The sequence below is a fragment of the Anopheles funestus genome, chromosome 2RL, assembly GCF_943734845.2.
Source record: "Anopheles funestus chromosome 2RL, idAnoFuneDA-416_04, whole genome shotgun sequence".
NCBI classification, from domain to species: Eukaryota; Metazoa; Arthropoda; class Insecta; order Diptera; family Culicidae; genus Anopheles; species Anopheles funestus.
In genome coordinates, this window is record NC_064598.1 from 27,313,330 (window position 1) to 27,331,133 (window position 17,804).

At 44.7% G+C, this 17,804-nt stretch overlaps 1 protein-coding gene and 1 long non-coding RNA gene across 9 annotated transcripts in view; one reads left to right on the top strand and one right to left on the bottom strand.

Annotated features, from left to right (window-relative positions):
- LOC125765357 (uncharacterized) overlaps nucleotides 1-14,876 on the top strand; it is a 130,595-nt gene extending 115,719 nt beyond the window's left edge. The window contains exon 3 of the long non-coding RNA XR_007418545.1: nucleotides 8,157-14,876. This is a non-coding gene — a long non-coding RNA (uncharacterized LOC125765357). The remainder of the gene's footprint in view (nucleotides 1-8,156) is intronic.
- LOC125765310 (GATA-binding factor C) overlaps nucleotides 1-17,804 on the bottom strand; it is a 102,077-nt gene that overhangs the window by 69,987 nt on the left and 14,286 nt on the right. The gene's annotated exons all lie outside the window — the stretch shown is intronic.

Consider the following 17,804-nt stretch of genomic DNA (forward strand, 5'->3'; position numbering starts at 1 on the left):
AAATCAATTATTTCTTACCGGATATCTAAAATAAACATAAGTTAACATTCCTCTACTCGGCATTCTTTTTATTGGCCATATGTTTTTCCTCGAATGCCGAACGATCTGGTAAACGAAGACGGTACAATAATTGAAGAATTGTGGATGATTGGAATGAACCATTAAATGCCCCCCGTTTTCCGGACGTAGCTGTTTGTACCATACGTCAGCAAACATTTCCGTACGTTCATTCAATGTCCCTTGCGCTTCTTGACTTGTTGTACCTTTCCGCTTCTTAAATACACCTCAATACACCTCAAATCGATATCGACCACTCGCGCCGACTCCAACCGGATCGTCTCCAGCCCTCAAAAGGTGTCAGATTAATCGAATCCCATCAGATCGAACAGCCAACACCATGCACCATTCAGATTACGAAGAAAGGTCCAAAATCCTCACCGTACGAGGTGTAAACCGTACCAAACCACAAAACCACGCAAACCACCATAGCCCAAAAACCATCACAAATTACATGCTTCGTGGCAAATTAATACCGCGCACTGTCGATGCAGGACAGCCGAGGCACTAGGGTAAGTCAATTATTTAATGATACTTAACCGACGTGTGTTAACCGAACACCGTACGGTATATGGGGGTTTTTGGGTGATGAAATGTGTAGAATATTGGTCCCCATTCACCGAACGTCTCCGCGGTTGCCCGAGTTTTCCGGATGAAGATGCTTTCATGGTAACAGAATTGGATCAAATACGATCAAGAGTTATTTTATTTTTTTTTTTTTGTGAGTGGAAGTATTCTATCAGTTGAGGTTCGGTTAATCAAATTAGCTTTCGGTCCAATCAAAATTTCGATGAATGAATTTCTTCAGCTTACCACCATCAACACCGGTGCGCTTTCATTGACAATCTTTTGCGGTTGCCAGACGTTGCCAGGAGATCCTAACGAAGACGTTCGCCACTTGGCGGCCGTTTCGTGGCGTACGACTCGATGTTGTACAACACGCTTCAAACGGCAAAGGAACGGAGTTAATCGTCTTACAATTTAAATCAATTACCACCTCAAATCAGGCTCAATTATCACATCTGGCTTTTGAGGTTCTGCAAAAGCGAAGAAGAGAGAGAGAGCGCTTCGACCAAAAAGAAAACACATGAAAAACCGGTGGAATGGTGTTCTTTTTTTTTGGAACTGCAACTTTACGCAGTTACGTTCCGCGTTCGAGATCGAAGAATGTTTCATCTCAGATCTTCATTCATAAGTAGCTTATAATAATAGCAATAATCTTACGTGGATCTCATCGCCCGGCAAGGGATCGGTTTTTTGGGTAAGGCTGGAAGTGGCAAGGGGAAACCGAAAAATACACCACGACATGAACGATACGATAATGATGAATAATTATCATTTGCTCGTTTCTGTTCGCTGCAACCAGACCCTTTGGTGCTTGACGAAATGACGAGATTTTGGGATGGTTGTTTTTTTGAGGGGGTTATATTAATGCTTTTAACTCGTTTCCTAAAACATGCACTTACGGTGAATGATTTAAGATGGTTGTAAGCCAAACCGTTGCGGAGGAGATCGCGCCGAATCGACCCAACAGCCACAACTCGATCGCTCGCGCCGTCAGGTGCGCAGGAAGAGAATTGAGCGATCGAATTATTCCCAGTACCTTTGGTCAAATCGTTCCACACGATCAGGGGAACTTTCCGGGCTTCCCCTTTCGATTAGAGTTGGTGGTACGCGCACTGTTGGTGGCGTGTGTCTCACGTGATAATCACTTTAATCAGCTTGATTTCATCGCGATCGAATCGGTTTGATTTATTTTATTTATGTTCTGGTTCGTTTTTTTTCTGGTCGTTCCTATCGACGCTCGACTTGCTCGACTGCTTGTGGTCCCTTCATTGAACGGTGGATAGCGGATCCGTGTTATTTCCATTCCCTTTCCCTCCTCTCTTCACTCCTCTCTCTTTCTCTCTCGCCTCATCTTCATCGTAAGGAAATTCCATCTGCCAGGAGCACAATACTTCAGAGTCTTCAGAGTCGATGGGAGTACACGAAGCGGGCCCTATACCGTGCGGCCGGACGGAAGCAGGTCACAATTCAGACATCAAATCAACATAACAGGAGGATGTCGTTTGTTCATAAGCATAAATAATCCATTCCACCCGGGCCCCGGTTTCTGGTGCCCATTCCACCCAGGTTTCCCCCCCCCCCCCCCCACCCCGGGTACATATTGGAGCAGAACGAAATGAACCACCCGTGGCCGTTTAATGCTCTGCGCGGCTGCTTGTTAATTCCTTTTTGTCCCGAAACATTCTCCACCGTTCATCGCCATCAGCGTCGTCATCGTCAGCATTTCTATCGGTTGTCGTTTGAGATGGAAGTGTTCCTTCCGTTGGCCATAAATTGGCCACGGCTGGCGCTTCAATGAAGCGTTGTCCCGGTGTGAGTGTGGATTGGGCGCTCATGTGTGTGTATGTATGAATGAGGTACAACATTCAATGTCTGCCTTTTTTGTTGTTGCTGTTTGTTGCTTTTGATCCTTTATGAACGATCCAAACCCTGAAGCATGCGCATTTGGGATGTGGCAATGTACATTGAATGCCTTAACAAAAAATCGATTAATCAGACTAATCGTGTACATTAAAAGGATGGGCAGTACAGTTGAGTTGAATATTAGAAAAAGAAGAGAACAAAAAAGTGCATATAATGCTCAAAATATCACGAATTCTCCTTATTTCGTAACCTGAAAATTGCACAACACAACGCCCAACAAGAACAGGATCTCCATGTAACAACAGGGCGGTAACACGAAGGGCCCCGAGGTTATCTAATTAAACAATAATTCAATGCAAGTGAAACCACATTTTGCAACACCCCGTACCTACCAAATGGGCAGATTCGCGGTTCGAGACTTATTCAAAGAGCACCCACCATTTACGACACCAACAACGCCACCAGACATTGGTCCAGCGACGGCTAAACAACTATTGGGCGATTGGGCGCATTACCACAGGGGCATTAGGGGCCATGTTCCACCCAGCTTGCTTCTTGCAGCACCTTTCAACAAAAGCATCGCCATCCCCTACCGTCGCGATTTGCATCCCCGCCGACGAAGCGAAAAGTGCCATTTTGTACTCTTGAGTACTTCCAAGGGCTCCTCCGGCTTTTGCGAAACAAAACTTCACAGTAGTGTTGGGTGTAGCGCGATATCTCTATATACATGTCCGCCGGCTAGTTGCAGGCTAAACTGCATCAGCAGTAGAATTAAGTAATAAAAACCTTAATAATAGACAAACGAGTCACTCTTGCCCGGGCGCTTCTAAGTCCCTCCTTCACGCCTGCTCACCCTGTAGCACAATGGTTCATCCCCCGAGGGGTTGAGATGGTTGTCGGATTTCAAACCACACCAAATCTGACCATACTTCTGTCCATCCGGTTTCCATGTTTTGATGGGAGAGTTACGTTTTGCTAACTTCCTGCCCAACCAATTCCACCCGCCCGGGCGTTACTGGGGATGTCTAATGGCGATACTTTTGCGGACCGCTTGTACCAAACTGTGCAATAGTGCTCTGCTGGTGTGCAAAAGTGCATTGCATGCAGTTCAAAAATCAAACACCTTACCAAACATTTATTATAATGAAACCTGTAAACGTATCAGCACGCAACGCGGTACCGTCGACTGCCTACACGAGAACCCACTGGAAGGCAAGAACTGAACGACACAAATGGCCTTTTCTAGCTGGATTTCGGACTTGACTTTTACCTCGTAATACTCGTTAGAGTGCCCAAACCCAGAAGGACCGGGTTTCCCTCCCTGGTTTCAAACGAGATGCCTGGCATCGTTATGCAACGAGCTGCGATAAATAGGTGGTAAGGTTTGGCGTATCGTAACCATTGCCTCCCAAAAACCGAACGACGGGTGCACCCGTTTAATGCGACTCGCTGCGACCGATTTTTTTTTGCAACTCTCACTACACAAGTGTCAAAATGAATGTATGCGCCAGGTGCAGTTGAAAGTCGAGCTCGTACGTACACACATCTCACAGGCAAAATGCCCATGGCTTTTGATTCATTACGGAAAATGACCGGTCAATCTTGCACACACGCATCGTTACCGCAGACCGATCGTGGAAGGTGTGAAGTAGCGTGTCGATCAGTTGTAGTCTTTAAATGGGGCTTTTAAGCTTTTATTATCCCTTCGTACGCGAGACTAGTGAGGAATTGAATTGCAGGTCGGTTGTGTCTTGTAACCCGAGAACCCGCCAATACGTGTGAGCGTGGAAGTCTCGTGCAATGGAGTAAACTTATTACCTTTAGCAAGTCGTCAGAACCATTACCCCAAGGATTTGTGTGAGTAGTGTGGAAGGATACGATTACCACGCCTGATAGATCGTTACAGCTATATAGGCAGCTTCTGAAATTCATCAAATCATCAAACCTTTTTAAACTTCCAATCATCCAATCTGTCCAGTTTACGTCCAGACATCCTTTGCGGAGGGACCAAAAGTTTACATTCCATGGAGCCATTTTTTATTGCTGACCATACGGTGTACTGCTTGCCGTTGCAACTATTGCCGTGGGTTTGCTTTTGTACCACACACAAATAGTATCCGCGAAATATTATGCACAGCAAACAATTGACAATTACCTTCATGCAAAGTGCAATTGTGTGCAGGACCGGGGACGGTTGCCTTTATTCAACATGGAAGGCGCACAACAACGACCCACCACCACCATTTAAATCGCAACCGAGATGCATTTTGTCGTTTCGGTTAGATTGGCGTGTATAGTTGTGTCGTTTTTTTTTTTTCTTCTTTTACAAACGATGCTGATTGCTGAAGAAACGTACTCGTGTTGTGGTGTCCTCGCTCGTTCTCCCATTGCGCTCCCAGTCGCCATTAGCATTAAGTGATGAGCGCGTGGTAAGAAACGCATACAGTGGTGTTGCGTAGTTGTTGGGAGGTTTTTTTGCTACTTGCGTTGGGCACGTCACGCTATCGATCGCGTACCGAGTCGGAACACTCGCGCACCCCATTGCGTAGGTGCCAAGCGTATGCGCTCGCACATCGAAACCGCACATTAAGCAATAAACATCTGTGTGTTATTATAAAATAAATACCCCAAAATGAAGCTAATAAAATAATAGGCCCTACTGTTAAAAGGGGGAAGTTGTAGCTGTTTGTGGGGGGGACTGGAGGGAAAAGACTCATGTCTCTCTTCCTCTCTCTCTCTGTTTCGCTTTATTTTACTCACGCACGCACGCACGAACGTAGTTTGGTATGCAATTTTTGCAGCCACGCGGGAGGTCACACGCGTCGTCTGCTGACCCAAGACCATGCCGAGAATGCACACAGAACTGCTGCTGCAAAATTTCTTCTTCGATCAGGGGGCGCGCGCGCGCGCGAGCAAAACCCGACCAATTGTGACGGTCACCAGTGTGAAGCGGATTCGGTCAAGCGCCACATCGCGCGGTCTGCAATGCATTTCTGCACACATCAGCGTGCGCATTCGTTGCGCCCTTCCGCCCCCGGCTAAAAGGGCACGGCGTATTATGTAAATATTTAATGAATTAATTGAGCGCCAGACATCGAGAGATTATGTTCTGTCGCCTTTGTCGGCTGCATTCGGTTGCCTCCTTTTTTTTTGCTAGCTTGCTTACTATCGTTACCATACCATTCCATTTGTCCGTGGCTTATGGTGTACGGAGCGGCACGAAACTAATTAATGAAGATGAAAAATGAGAGCGCGCTACCCTTCAAAGGGGTGTATCATTTGTTGCTGTTTCGTTGTTTTGTTTTTTCCTTGGAGCGTTCCATCAGTAGGATGTTAACATTCTGAAGAAATGTGTCTCCACTTCTGGGCATGCCATTCGGCAAAGAAAAAACCGCATTTCTCCCTTATGTCGTTTGCCGTATGGCCCATCTGTATGGCGCTCACTGTGCAAATATGATGCATGCAGGACTTAATCAATGAATAAAAAAAACCTCCCCAGCGAAGGCTCTATTTCAAAGCATCCGAAAAGTTCCCAGAATCTTGTTTGATGTTGCAATTTTGTTTGCAACGAACAGTGCAACAGCTTTCAATTAATCGTTTTTAAATTCATTTTCTACGAACGCTCGGCGTTTTTTTTTTTTGCAATGGGAAAGATTCTCGCAACACTGTCCGCGGGTTTTCATAAAAAGGGGTTCCAAGATGGAGCATCAATACGGGCCACATGCTACAAGAACACATTAAAATTCATAACCAAACCATCAATTGACACCTTCACAGACAGGCTGGTACGTGTGTTGGGTTTTTTTTGCCCTCTCCTAGTACCATTTTCACGCCTATGTCTGGTAAGCTTTTCGGGGAGGTTATTTTGTTGCTTCTTTACTTTAAAATTCGATAGCCATTTCACACATACTTGGGTGGAGTTTAAAAACTGTCCCACCTTCTATTATCCCGTTGGAGTATGTATACATCTGTCTGCTCCACTCCACATAATCCACCGTTGGAAGGGTGGAAGGAATAAGGGTGGACAGGGACAAAGAATTATGAGTCGCACGGCCGGCGGCAAATTTATTCCGTTCGACATTTTGCGCGTCGTTCTCGCGAAGCCTAGCGAAAATGGCTACAGGGAACCTTGCTTGTTCCCATACGGCCGGTTCAACCGGTCAAGCGGTACGCGCGGCCAATAATAAATTATTGATAAATTATGAGAACCTCCACCACTCTCGGCACCGTCGGCATGCGTGTGAATGTGCGTGCGGGAGTGTTTTTTTTCACTCCGTCTTGGCTTTTCCATAATGTCCCGAAACGGGCTCTACGATGCTCGAAAGCCAGGAAAGCCTTTGGGGGGTGACTTATGGGATTTTTGTTCTTCGTTTTTTTTTGGCAACCATTCTTATTTTTGGTAGTTTGCTTTGACATCTCCTAGGTGCCAAATATTACAACTCCAATGTCGGCAGCTTTTTTTCGCGGTTCGAGCAAAATGTGAAACTAGCATCAAGAAATAATCACCAAACAAAAAAAAAGAAGACCAACTCACATTCCCAGCATACGGGCTCCTTTTGTTCCTTTTGCGGTTGCGTATTCATTACGTGTGCTTGATTTATGAATTATGTTTCTTTTCTGCATTATTACTCGTTTGGTTATTTTTTTTTTTTTATTTTTGGTTCCCGGGTGCTGTTTTGTCGTGTTGTCCCAGTTCTTCCTTCCTGTGGAGGGTGGACAACCCATATCCAACACCGAAAAAGGTGCCAAAAGGGGTGGTAGGTGTACGAACATGAAATCCATCCGATGGGTCTTTCGTCGGCAGATTTCGTCTACTGATTGGTGCCATAGGGAAAGGAAACGAAACCTTCGCGCGCGAAAATAAAACAACCACCATTGGGAGTTTCAAATTTTTGGGGAGAACCATAAACGACAGAGAAGCGTGAGAAAAATGAAGAAATGTATTACCGAACACATGTTCCCCAGCACCCACCAGGAATGGGAAGGACAGTTCGGAAGTTCCCTCTGCATGTCAATGACTTGATTTTTACAAAATGGCGAAGCGAAAAAAAAAGGAATTTAGCGACCCGTTTTGCATACAGACAGCATCCGCTGCAGCAATCGTACAGCTCTTTCATCGTTATGTGTTTTGAAAACGGTTAAACAAAATATGATATTCTTCCCATTCAAACTACAAACGAGTGTTCTGCTTTTTTTCAGTGCTTCATTCAGCAATGAATTTCGAAGTTTATTAATAACAATCGTAAGAAGGAAAAATCCAATTTTTTATTCAACTTCTCCCTCTCAAACCCCTTTTTCTGGTCCGATCGTTCTGAGAAGCGCAATATTAAACAAATAAAAACCCCTCACTAAACCCCCGGCTTTTCATCGCACCCAACAAAACGATGCTTAACTCAAGGCACACAAATAACGATAAATTTCTCAATATAATACGATCGCCGCATGGGGTCAAAAAAGCGCTCGGCTTCTTTAACCTGGCAAACGCATCGACCAGCAGCTTACGAGCCGTCCCGCACCGAGGGTTGACAGTTGTGTATTGGTTCGGTTCGGGCCTTCCGTTTACATCGCTTCCTGCACGCAGTTCCACCGGCACTAGCAAACCGGCAGCCGAGGTGGTGATTGCACCGTAGCACCTGGTTATAATTTCGTTCTTATTTCATTCTCGGCAGGGGGTCCTTATGAAACAAACGCGGCGGAGAAGCAAGAAGACCAGAATCGCCACCATTTTACAACGGTAAGTTCGCTAAACTACCCCCACTATGGGGCACTAATTTATAACTTAGATACAGTACTGAATGACCTTCTGAAAGGTCTGGCTAGCTCTTGGTGTGCGTAAAAGCGGCAGGATATCACCGCAAACAATGGCCAGTTCCTGCAAATGGCCACCGCCGAAAGATGGCTGAGCGTTACGCGTTTTCAGGGAAAATTTTTCAACTTCAGTTCAGCCCCTTTTTTTCGAATGATGTGTCAATTGTCGAGAATGACGCACAAAGGCGATGATCTTTAAAATATGCTGCACCATTGTTTCCCGGGTTTAAAAAAAACACAGAACCCTTTGAACTGAGCTGAACTACATTTTGAACCTATTTTAAATGATTTTGTTGCGCCTCTTTTGACACTTTGATCTTATTCCAAATGCGCTTCTGGTCGATAATGGGCAGGATGGTGTGTGCATTTCAACCATTTAACAACACTGACACCCCAAGAAAAAGAAAGGATTCTTGGGTCTTTGGCTGTACCGAAATTATAAATTTTACTGATTTATTCTGTTGACCTTTTGTTCAATGTTTGGAACTCATTCACTGTTGGTTTCAACTTGGTTCTTTCTTCTACCAAAGCTTTTGTGTCTGTTAAAAAGGTTTTTGTTTGAGAACAATATTTCTTAGGCGTCACAGCTTTTTTTTTGTTATTGAAATTGGATACAACTTTTGTTGAAAGTGTTGTGTTCCTCTTTTCGAAGGAATCGATGTGTTTACCCGTTTTGTGACAGCTCCGCGATGGTGTAATGAGAACAAATGGATGAAGAACGTTAGGGTCAGAGGTAAGGGCGTAAGCAATACAAAGCTAACATTTTTTTTCCATCGATACCAAAACATCAACTGTGGACAAGCTCCGGAACTTGTACACTCACCCAAAAATGTTGGCAACTTGATTGCAAAATCAAATTAATTTTTTTTGGTTGTTGTTTCAACACTCCCCACAGTTTATCCAACCAGCAGTAATCACTTCCGCAAGCTTCCGGCATAACGGGGAATAATTTGTTTCTGTGCGCGTAATCTAAATCAGCCTGCCGAGTGTAGTTGCCCTGCCCTGCCATCGCGATAAGCGAGCGTTACAAAAATTGTTTGGCTTTGTTGAAGTGCTTTTTTTCCTTTTCGTGCCAACTTTTTTTTTCTCTTGCTCAAGTTTTCCTAACCGACCCATTCGCCCTGTCAACAGCAGCCGGCAGGCTCGCGGTGAAAAGATAGAAAACTGTGTACCAATTTTCCGCTGGGATGCCTTTTTCTTCCTTTCGCATCATCCATGCAAGGAAAGGCCACGAGCGCTGGTCGAAAGTTCCTGGAATGAAACAAGAAAAAATAAAGAACGCTTGCCCACTTGTGCGTTCTTTATCTCGGCAGCATCGGAGGATTGGATGTAATTATTATTTATAATAATCATTTTACATAATTACAACCAATTTCACCTGCACCAAGTTACACACACACACACACACTCACACACCCACGATACACCTAGAGTCCTTTACCTTCAAAGCTCGGAAGGTTGAAGGTTAGGGCCATTCTGCCTTCCGGCATTGCAGGCACTTGACGATGGGGAAGAAACTTCGGAAGTATTCCGTTTTGTGTAATTCTATGCTTCCACTTGTCCTAAGACGTTTACTTCCTTTCCGTTCCTGTTTTGCTCCCATTTTCGTGCCTCGAGGGTCTAAACAAAAATGGAACCACGCAGCTGCTGTGTGGAGGTGAGTGATGAGTTCATTTTCGTTCACAAAATGTAGGGCTTGTGTTGTTTTTGTGCAGATTTCTGAACGTTTTTATCGCAGCACGAATTACTTGTCTTTTTTGTCTTGGTGTATCAGTATCACCAAAAGCATACCGGAAGAAATTGAAGTTCATTTGTTGTATAAGATTTTCTCGTTTGAGCAAAAACAACAAAAAAATGCAACCAATTCCATCGGATTACCTGTACCGTAATGAGGTTCATAATAAGATGCTAGTGTAAAGGCTCATCACATAGAAACACACAACAACATGAAGAACGAAAAAAAACATTATTAAAATGATAATCATACCACACCGAAAAATGTAAACCACGAATGGAATAAATGAGCGCCAAGCGAGAAACGGCAAACTAGATGCGAACCAGTGCTCCGATTAGTTTAATCGGTGGCAGATGAAGTGGGACAGCAGGCATTAAGCGACGGGTACGCCAGAAAACACGAACACGAGACCAGCAAAAAACATGACGATCGTGTTCAACAACGGAGCCTGCAAAAGACAGAAAAAGTTGGGCTCTCGCGAGGTGGAGCTTGGTGGTCCGGGTGGTTTTTCTTCTGTCTTTATCTTGTTTTATAACTCTATACTCCATTTGTGTTGTTGTATGTACATAATATCGCGCACTCGCCGGTTCACGCCTTCGTCCTGTGGGGGCCTACCAATGAGCTCGAGGAGGAGGGAACTGTTCTCAAAAAAGGTAAAAATATGTAAATTCTATATAAACCTTCGGTGGCGCTCATAATCAACACAAAGTCCCCAGGAAAAAAATGTGTTGATTAAATGGCTACATCTTCAACTCTTGCTATTTCCCCCCCATTAACTCGTTACGAATAGTTCTCAGTTGAAGGTTTGATGCAATATCCACACATATCTTATGCTGCAAACATAAGGGCATTTTTACATTTGCTTCTTCCTCTTCACATTTGCATTCGTTCCTACATTCTACCTTATGCTTCAATAGTTGCAGTCTCGTTTAAACGCTCGTACGTTGAATTGCAAGTGAATCTTGAATTACCGGTTCCAGCGCTGTTGCCATCGCTGTTGTGGAATGCGTTTCATACCGATCGCGTCGTCCAATTTCGCACCGTCAATCTAGCAATCTGTCTTCTCTTCTTCGCCACTGACCTGTCCGGGTGTGATATACAAGATCCATATTCATTACATGTACCAGGTCTCCGGTATGCGTGTGTGTGTGTGCCTGTGATCACATCCCGAATGGTCAAAACAAAAATCGCGAATATCCGCAAAAACCGATACTGGTTCCACAGGTATGGAGGGATCGTTTCGCACAGGTACTTAACATAACGTTGCACCCCTTTTACATAGCATAATGCCCAGGCACGGTGGAAGTGAGAAGAAATACAAACCACCCGTATCCCATGGTGAGTTGATCCTTCCCGGCGTCAGTCCTTTTTTTTCGAATCCGCAACGGTAGTCATGCGTCTGTCTGCAAACTTCTCGGATGCCAAGAAGCGATTGGCCGGATTGGCTTTAGCGATCGACCACTTGAGAGTGGTCAGTTCGGGTTACGGATGTACGGAGTACGCTGTCAGACGAGTGGCGCCAGCATAACACCGCAGGATGCAAAAATCTTCACCCAAAGTGTCTCCCGAGAAGCTTAATTGCCCAAAGCTTACACACTTTGGGTTTGGGTTGTACCGTTCTATCCTTACCCTGCTTGAACTTCACTCAATGGGACTCCGTCTTAGCAGGGCGATTCGGTGTCAAGGGTTTGTAAATCCTCCGGTACTCTGGTAAGAGATACATCCGATCTGATCTGATGCGGATTATCTTACCCACCGGTGTTGGTGGGCTCGGATGGGCCACTGACACAGAGCGCTTCCGGTGCTGTATTAGATTCGCCTACCGACAGCTTCACCGAGCTTCGATTGTACACGCGTACTGAGGGTAGTGCTTATAAGCAGCTTACGCTACCTTTCCCTGGAAACGGAACGCCGTATGTATGCGCTCCATTAAAAACGCATTAAACGCAGGAAACGATCGACACTCCTCATACATATGCAAGCGACAGGGGTAAGTTTATGTTCCGAACCACATGGCTGACTCAATGGGCTGTAGTTGCACGATTCGCTCCTTTTCTTTACTCCATTTTTGCCATTTCGTAAAGGTCTATTGGTATGTGACAATTACATTCGTATATTGAATCATTGCAATTCTGTAGATGCCAATGATAACTACAGTAGAGGTAGGCACCAAACCTTGTAGTTAGTAAGAATTCGAACAGAGATGATTTATGCTTAGCACACCTTTACTAGGCAGTACAGTAAGACTACACCCACATCACTGTGACATAGACAAACGAGTTGACTACTTGTGAGGTCTGTGGTTTTTAAAAAGGAGAACAAAAAAATCACACACACGCACTATGCTTCAGTTTACCTTCGTAGTTCCAGTGATCCGTTTTTATTTTGTTCATTGAACTATCAACCGCACATACATAGAACAGTCGTAAAATTTGAGTTTTAAAACGTACTAAACTCTTCAAAAACCTTCTCCTCGTTGCCTTGATTTTTTCGCTTTTTCCATCCTTTTCAACCAGGGTGATTTTTGGTTACGATCAAACCAGAATTCATGTTGCGTTTTGACTACAAACAAATTCGATTTTCGTCTCTTTTTTTTCTATTCGTTTGATTCGTCTTCAAATCCTTACCATTTTACTGGGCAGTGAAGGTTAATTAACGATCCATCGTCAAACTCATCTAACGTGTTCCACATGCGTCCGCTTGATAAGCTTAACTATTACCCGTCAGAAAACTGCTCAACCAAACAAAAACCTATCCAAAAACAAAAATAAGCTAATGAAACAAACAAAAAACCTGGAAATGGCTCGTGGCCACCGGTTCCAATCGTTAAAGAGATTTTGATTTTTTATTAGCCACCTTAAGTGGTCACAATCAATCGCGATAAATGTTGTCAATTCCTAGAACGCTTTAAACCCCGAAATAGCCCGAATGTATTGGCGTATAGGTGATTGTGTGGCTAAACATGAAAAAAAACGAAAGAAATAAATACTGTTTAGAAACAGTAGAAAAGATGAAATTTAAACGAGGGGAAAAATCACCCCAAGTCAGAAAGTGGAACACGTTAAAATCGTAAAACAAACACTATGAGGCTGTCGTAAAAATTGCTATTGATAGAATAGACTTTTTCGTTTTGGAGTTTCGTTTTGTGTTGAGAAATCAAAAAAGGCTTCTCTTGATGGACTTGGTTAAGGATCGTAATGTCTTTCATTTTATTGTACTGAATAGAAATTAGAAACTGTCAAAATAGTGTTTAAATTAGTTTAATTTTCAAGTACATTGAATACATTGAGTCCATCCAAAAAAAATTCACTTTCTACAAACCGTGTCTCTTAGGTGCATTCTTTAAACGAAAATCTACATCTGGGACCATGTTTTGAAAATATCTTTGTGCACATACCACACATGCCAGACCTCAAGCACATGGCATAGCAGCGTAAAATTTTACTCGAAATCCAACAACTGCCGCCCGTTTGTGAAGCATGTTGTAACATAATTTGATTTTATTTAGCATGAGCTTGCAATTTTCGAACCAACGAACGTTCGGAACAGCGGTCCCTCCTTGTCCGGAGGTCTCCGAACTGCCTGGAAGGACGTCTCGGCTGACTTGCGCAGCAACAAGCACCCGAACCGTGTATAGAGAAGAAAGACTCAAACGCAAGGAGGATCGCGATCCCGCACACAACCATACGCACGAAGAAAAAAAGTTCAAACCTGGAAAAGAAAAGCACAAACAACAGAAATATCTCTTGCGGCTCGGTACGCAACGTCGAACTATCTACGATCGTACCGTGCGATGGTCACAACCGGGGGCAACCGGCAAAGGAAAAACCTTTTAATGGATTAACCTGCGACCGGTACGGTGGTGTTTCCCTTAATGGCCACTCGTCTGGTTATATTTGGAGCACATCGGATCTTTAACTAGAGAAGCGCGCCACCCCTCCGGTGCGCGCGACGAAGGCGGAGAAATTCAAAGATGATGGTCATTTTCTCCTCAACAAGCAACAAGCAACAAGGGCACACAAATGCGCCACCGAAACAAGAAAAAAAAAAGAATTCGCCGAACAACAACAGCAAAAATGAAAAGGAGCACTTATTTGTTTTAATGTGTTTATTAAGAAAAGCCTTTAATTTTACCTTTCTCCTTTTTTCGCTTTATCGCTCCGTCTCGCTCGGTTACTTAGAAATTGAATATAGTTTTTTCCACTCTATCTCGTACCGCCGTTTTTCGGCTCACCCGTCCCGATTCGATCGGTTGGCAAGCTTAAGTGAAGGCTAAGGTGCGATCATCGAAATATGATCATCCCATCGAAAAAAAATAACCTCCCCTCACCCACTCGCAACCCTCGCCGATCGTCGCCCCCACACCACCCTCCCCACTATCTGCCAGTTTGGTTCGGAGTGACGTTTTGTTTGTGTGCCGCCGAATCATGCGCGGAACGGCAATCAAACGCCTTTGCTACGGGAGTGTATGCCGCCAAAGATACACTGACGCACATGTGTTTTTTTCGGATCGAGACCACGAAATAGAAACAGAAGCCCTGCCTGGTAGCCGGAACGCTAAATTGAATTATGACAGTTTGATTGTGTTTGGCCGGCGCGGCAAACCACAACCAATCGTCGCCCGGTTGTGGATCGTGCGGGTGCGAAAGAGAAAGGTCGGCCCGAAAGCCGATCGGCCAATCTGACGCGATCGGTCGGTAAAATATTGAAACTCCCCGCTCTGGCACTGGCCCCAGGACTGGACTGAACTGGATGGATGGATGGTTTGGAATTTTAAGTGGCGCTCTAGTAAACCGACGGTCGAGACTATCGTCGGGTTGGGCGCATATCCGATGGTACACTGGGGAGGGTCAGACTTGATCCAAAAAAAAAGGATCTTAATGTGAACGGGCGTGCTATGCGGGAGCCCCAGTAAGACTACTCCAGGCTAGTGACAGTCAGAGGGGTCACCGGTCGACACAAATGTGGTAATTAGGCTCAATTAAGACATCAGCCCAAGATGACAGATTAATTTTTGCAGATTAATGCGCCATGGACCGTGCCGTGACCGCGCACGGAAAGTAGCAATTAATTGCATACGCGCTAGCAATTGAAAGCTCTTGCCTTTTTGGAGACGCTTTTTTCCCCCCGGGTGATGGTGTTCCCGTGCTGTTGCTGTCCTTACACGCAGGAACCACATTCTGTGACACTTTTTTTTCAAACCGAACAATCGTCTAGCCATCTCATTATGTTGCGATAGTGCGCATCAGACGGAGGCTGATTGAATTAGCAAAAGTTCACAGATGGCCGATGGAGGCGCGTGCAACCAAACGGGGAACCGTTTGTACGGACTGTCAGAAATTCCCCATTTTCATTGCGGGAAAGCACAGCCTGACCGGTGCCACAACGCGTCACGACGCGCACGATGTTGTTCGTGTCGATGAATTTTCGGTGATTAAAACACCCTTTAATGTTGCCTTTTATGTCGGTATATACTTCCCGTAGTTTGTTGCGACAAACGCTGGTGACCTTTTCTTCGTGCGAGCTTCTAGCGCGCAAAGGAAAGGTAGATTTCCAAATTTTCTTCTCCTAACTCTCCCACTTCGAAGGTGGAAGATAAATGTCGCCAGCTAGGCGATATCAAAACCGGGCTATAAAAAATCGCCTAAAAATCTTCAGCTCGCTAATAAAGCGATTGGGTGATTGGGTGCAACTTGGCAAAAAGGTAGGACAAAAACGACCTTGCGGCTAACGGGTACCAAACCGAACACAAACCCACGGAAGCCCAATCCCTCCGAAATGCTAATGTGCTTCGCGTTCGAGACGCGTATCGTGTTATCGATTATTTTATGATCGTAGTCGTTTGCCCCAAACGCTTAATGTTTGTTGCCTGCTTGGCAATGAAGAAAAAAAAAATGCTCAGGAACCCCCGCACCGTAAGCTGATAGATCCATCGTTTTTTGGCGTAACATAAAATACACACACAGAAACTCAGTAGAACGGTGAGATATCAATCAATCACCGAAAAAAGGTTCCACAGCGAACCTGTTGCGGGTGATACGTCTGATTTTTGGGGTTGGGGGAACCAACGCGTACCATTTGCATGTCATCAAATTTGGTTGATTTGTTTGAATCATTTTCATTGCACACCAGGAAGCAACATCGGGAGAAACTTTGGTCCGAGACAGAAGCAATAAAACAGTTACCACCTTCCTAGGAACCATTAAATGCGGGCCCGTCTAAACCAATTGGCTAGCTTTATTCATTGGTGCCAAAGGGAGACATTGCTGAACCCGGAGTCAAACTTCTAGTGATCGGCTAGATCTTCATCCATCTCGTAATATGATCGTGAAGACGAATCAAGCACCGAGAGGCATCGCAACCATCGGATCCCAGCTGAGGCATCAGTTTAATGTGCGAGTCTGGTAGCGAGAAGTAAATCAAATATTTAAATTAAAATTCATCTCACCGAGGGTTGGAAACGTTTGGCGCGAGTGGGCAAATCCTAACGACCGACGATCGTGATTGAAACGCGATCGTGAGATTTATTGCGCATCAAACCCAATCAAATGGTAGTAGAAATTTAGTGTACCAGGTGGATGTGGTTTTTTTTCTTCTGGTGTGCGTGTTTGCGCAGAAGATCAGCAAAAGAGGTCGAACCGATTGGTGATTGATTCGTGTGCGTAGTAATAAAGCAAACGTTTTACTAGACTTTCCAAAACGGCACAAACAGTTTGTGTGAGAACGGATTCTAGGAAAATTGGTACAAATAGGAATGGGGATTAATTTTCATCGCTACTTCATTAAATGTGAATTTTGCTGAACAAGGAACAAAAAACACACACATTGCTAATCATCAAACTTTATTTAATGGATTTTTTGTTTGGGTGTGTGTGTGTGTAACGTTCATCACTGAAACGCCATCAAAACTGTTTGAATTCTCCTTAGGATAGTCTTCTACCACCAACCGCCGTGACCCATGTGACGCATTCAGATTAAGCATCTTTTAATTATAAACCTCACGGAGGGAAAATGGATGTACCCCTACAATCAGGTGTGGCCTCATAGGGGTTGCACCGGTGGAAATGTTTCGTTTTGCAGTTTAGCTATTCTCTCTTCAGACATTGGCCATGCGCAGGTCAGTTGGCAATTTTTTCCAAAACCCTCGCACACAAACCACACATTAAACACAAACCACAACGCGACGAGAGCTCATTCCCATCGAAAAATAGCTACTCTATTAGGGAAGGTGGAGGGATGGAGAGATGGGAGAACATGAAAAGAGGCCATACTTGGGAGATGGATGAATTGCATTCAGGCACGGAACGCGTCGTCTTCATTTTCGACATGCAACTCACAAACGTACTGCGCGAATGCGCCACGGCGCACAGTCTTCATCCCCCCCCTCCCCCCCCCCCCCAGCAACAAAAAACTTCAATGTCCCATCAAGCGGCGAACTCGCGGCGTTTCGTTCTCGCATTCAAAGGCGACGTTCTTGTGCGATGCAAAACGCGCGTGTGTGTGTGTGTCGCGATCACGTACGGCAAAAACCAAAAAAAGGGGGGCGAAAGCTTGTCAACAGCCACCACGGTACACACATTTGACGGTACCGGCCAAAAATTTTCAATGATAAAGTAATTACCATCGTATCTTGTGAAGCGCCATTCATGTCTTCGTTGTTTCTGTTTTCTGCCCGAGGTTTTTTTTGGACATCCGTGTGAGGAGTGTCTCTTCTTCTGCACCATCGCGTCCCACACCCCTCGTTGCACAATAATGCTCCATCTCACTCTCCCAA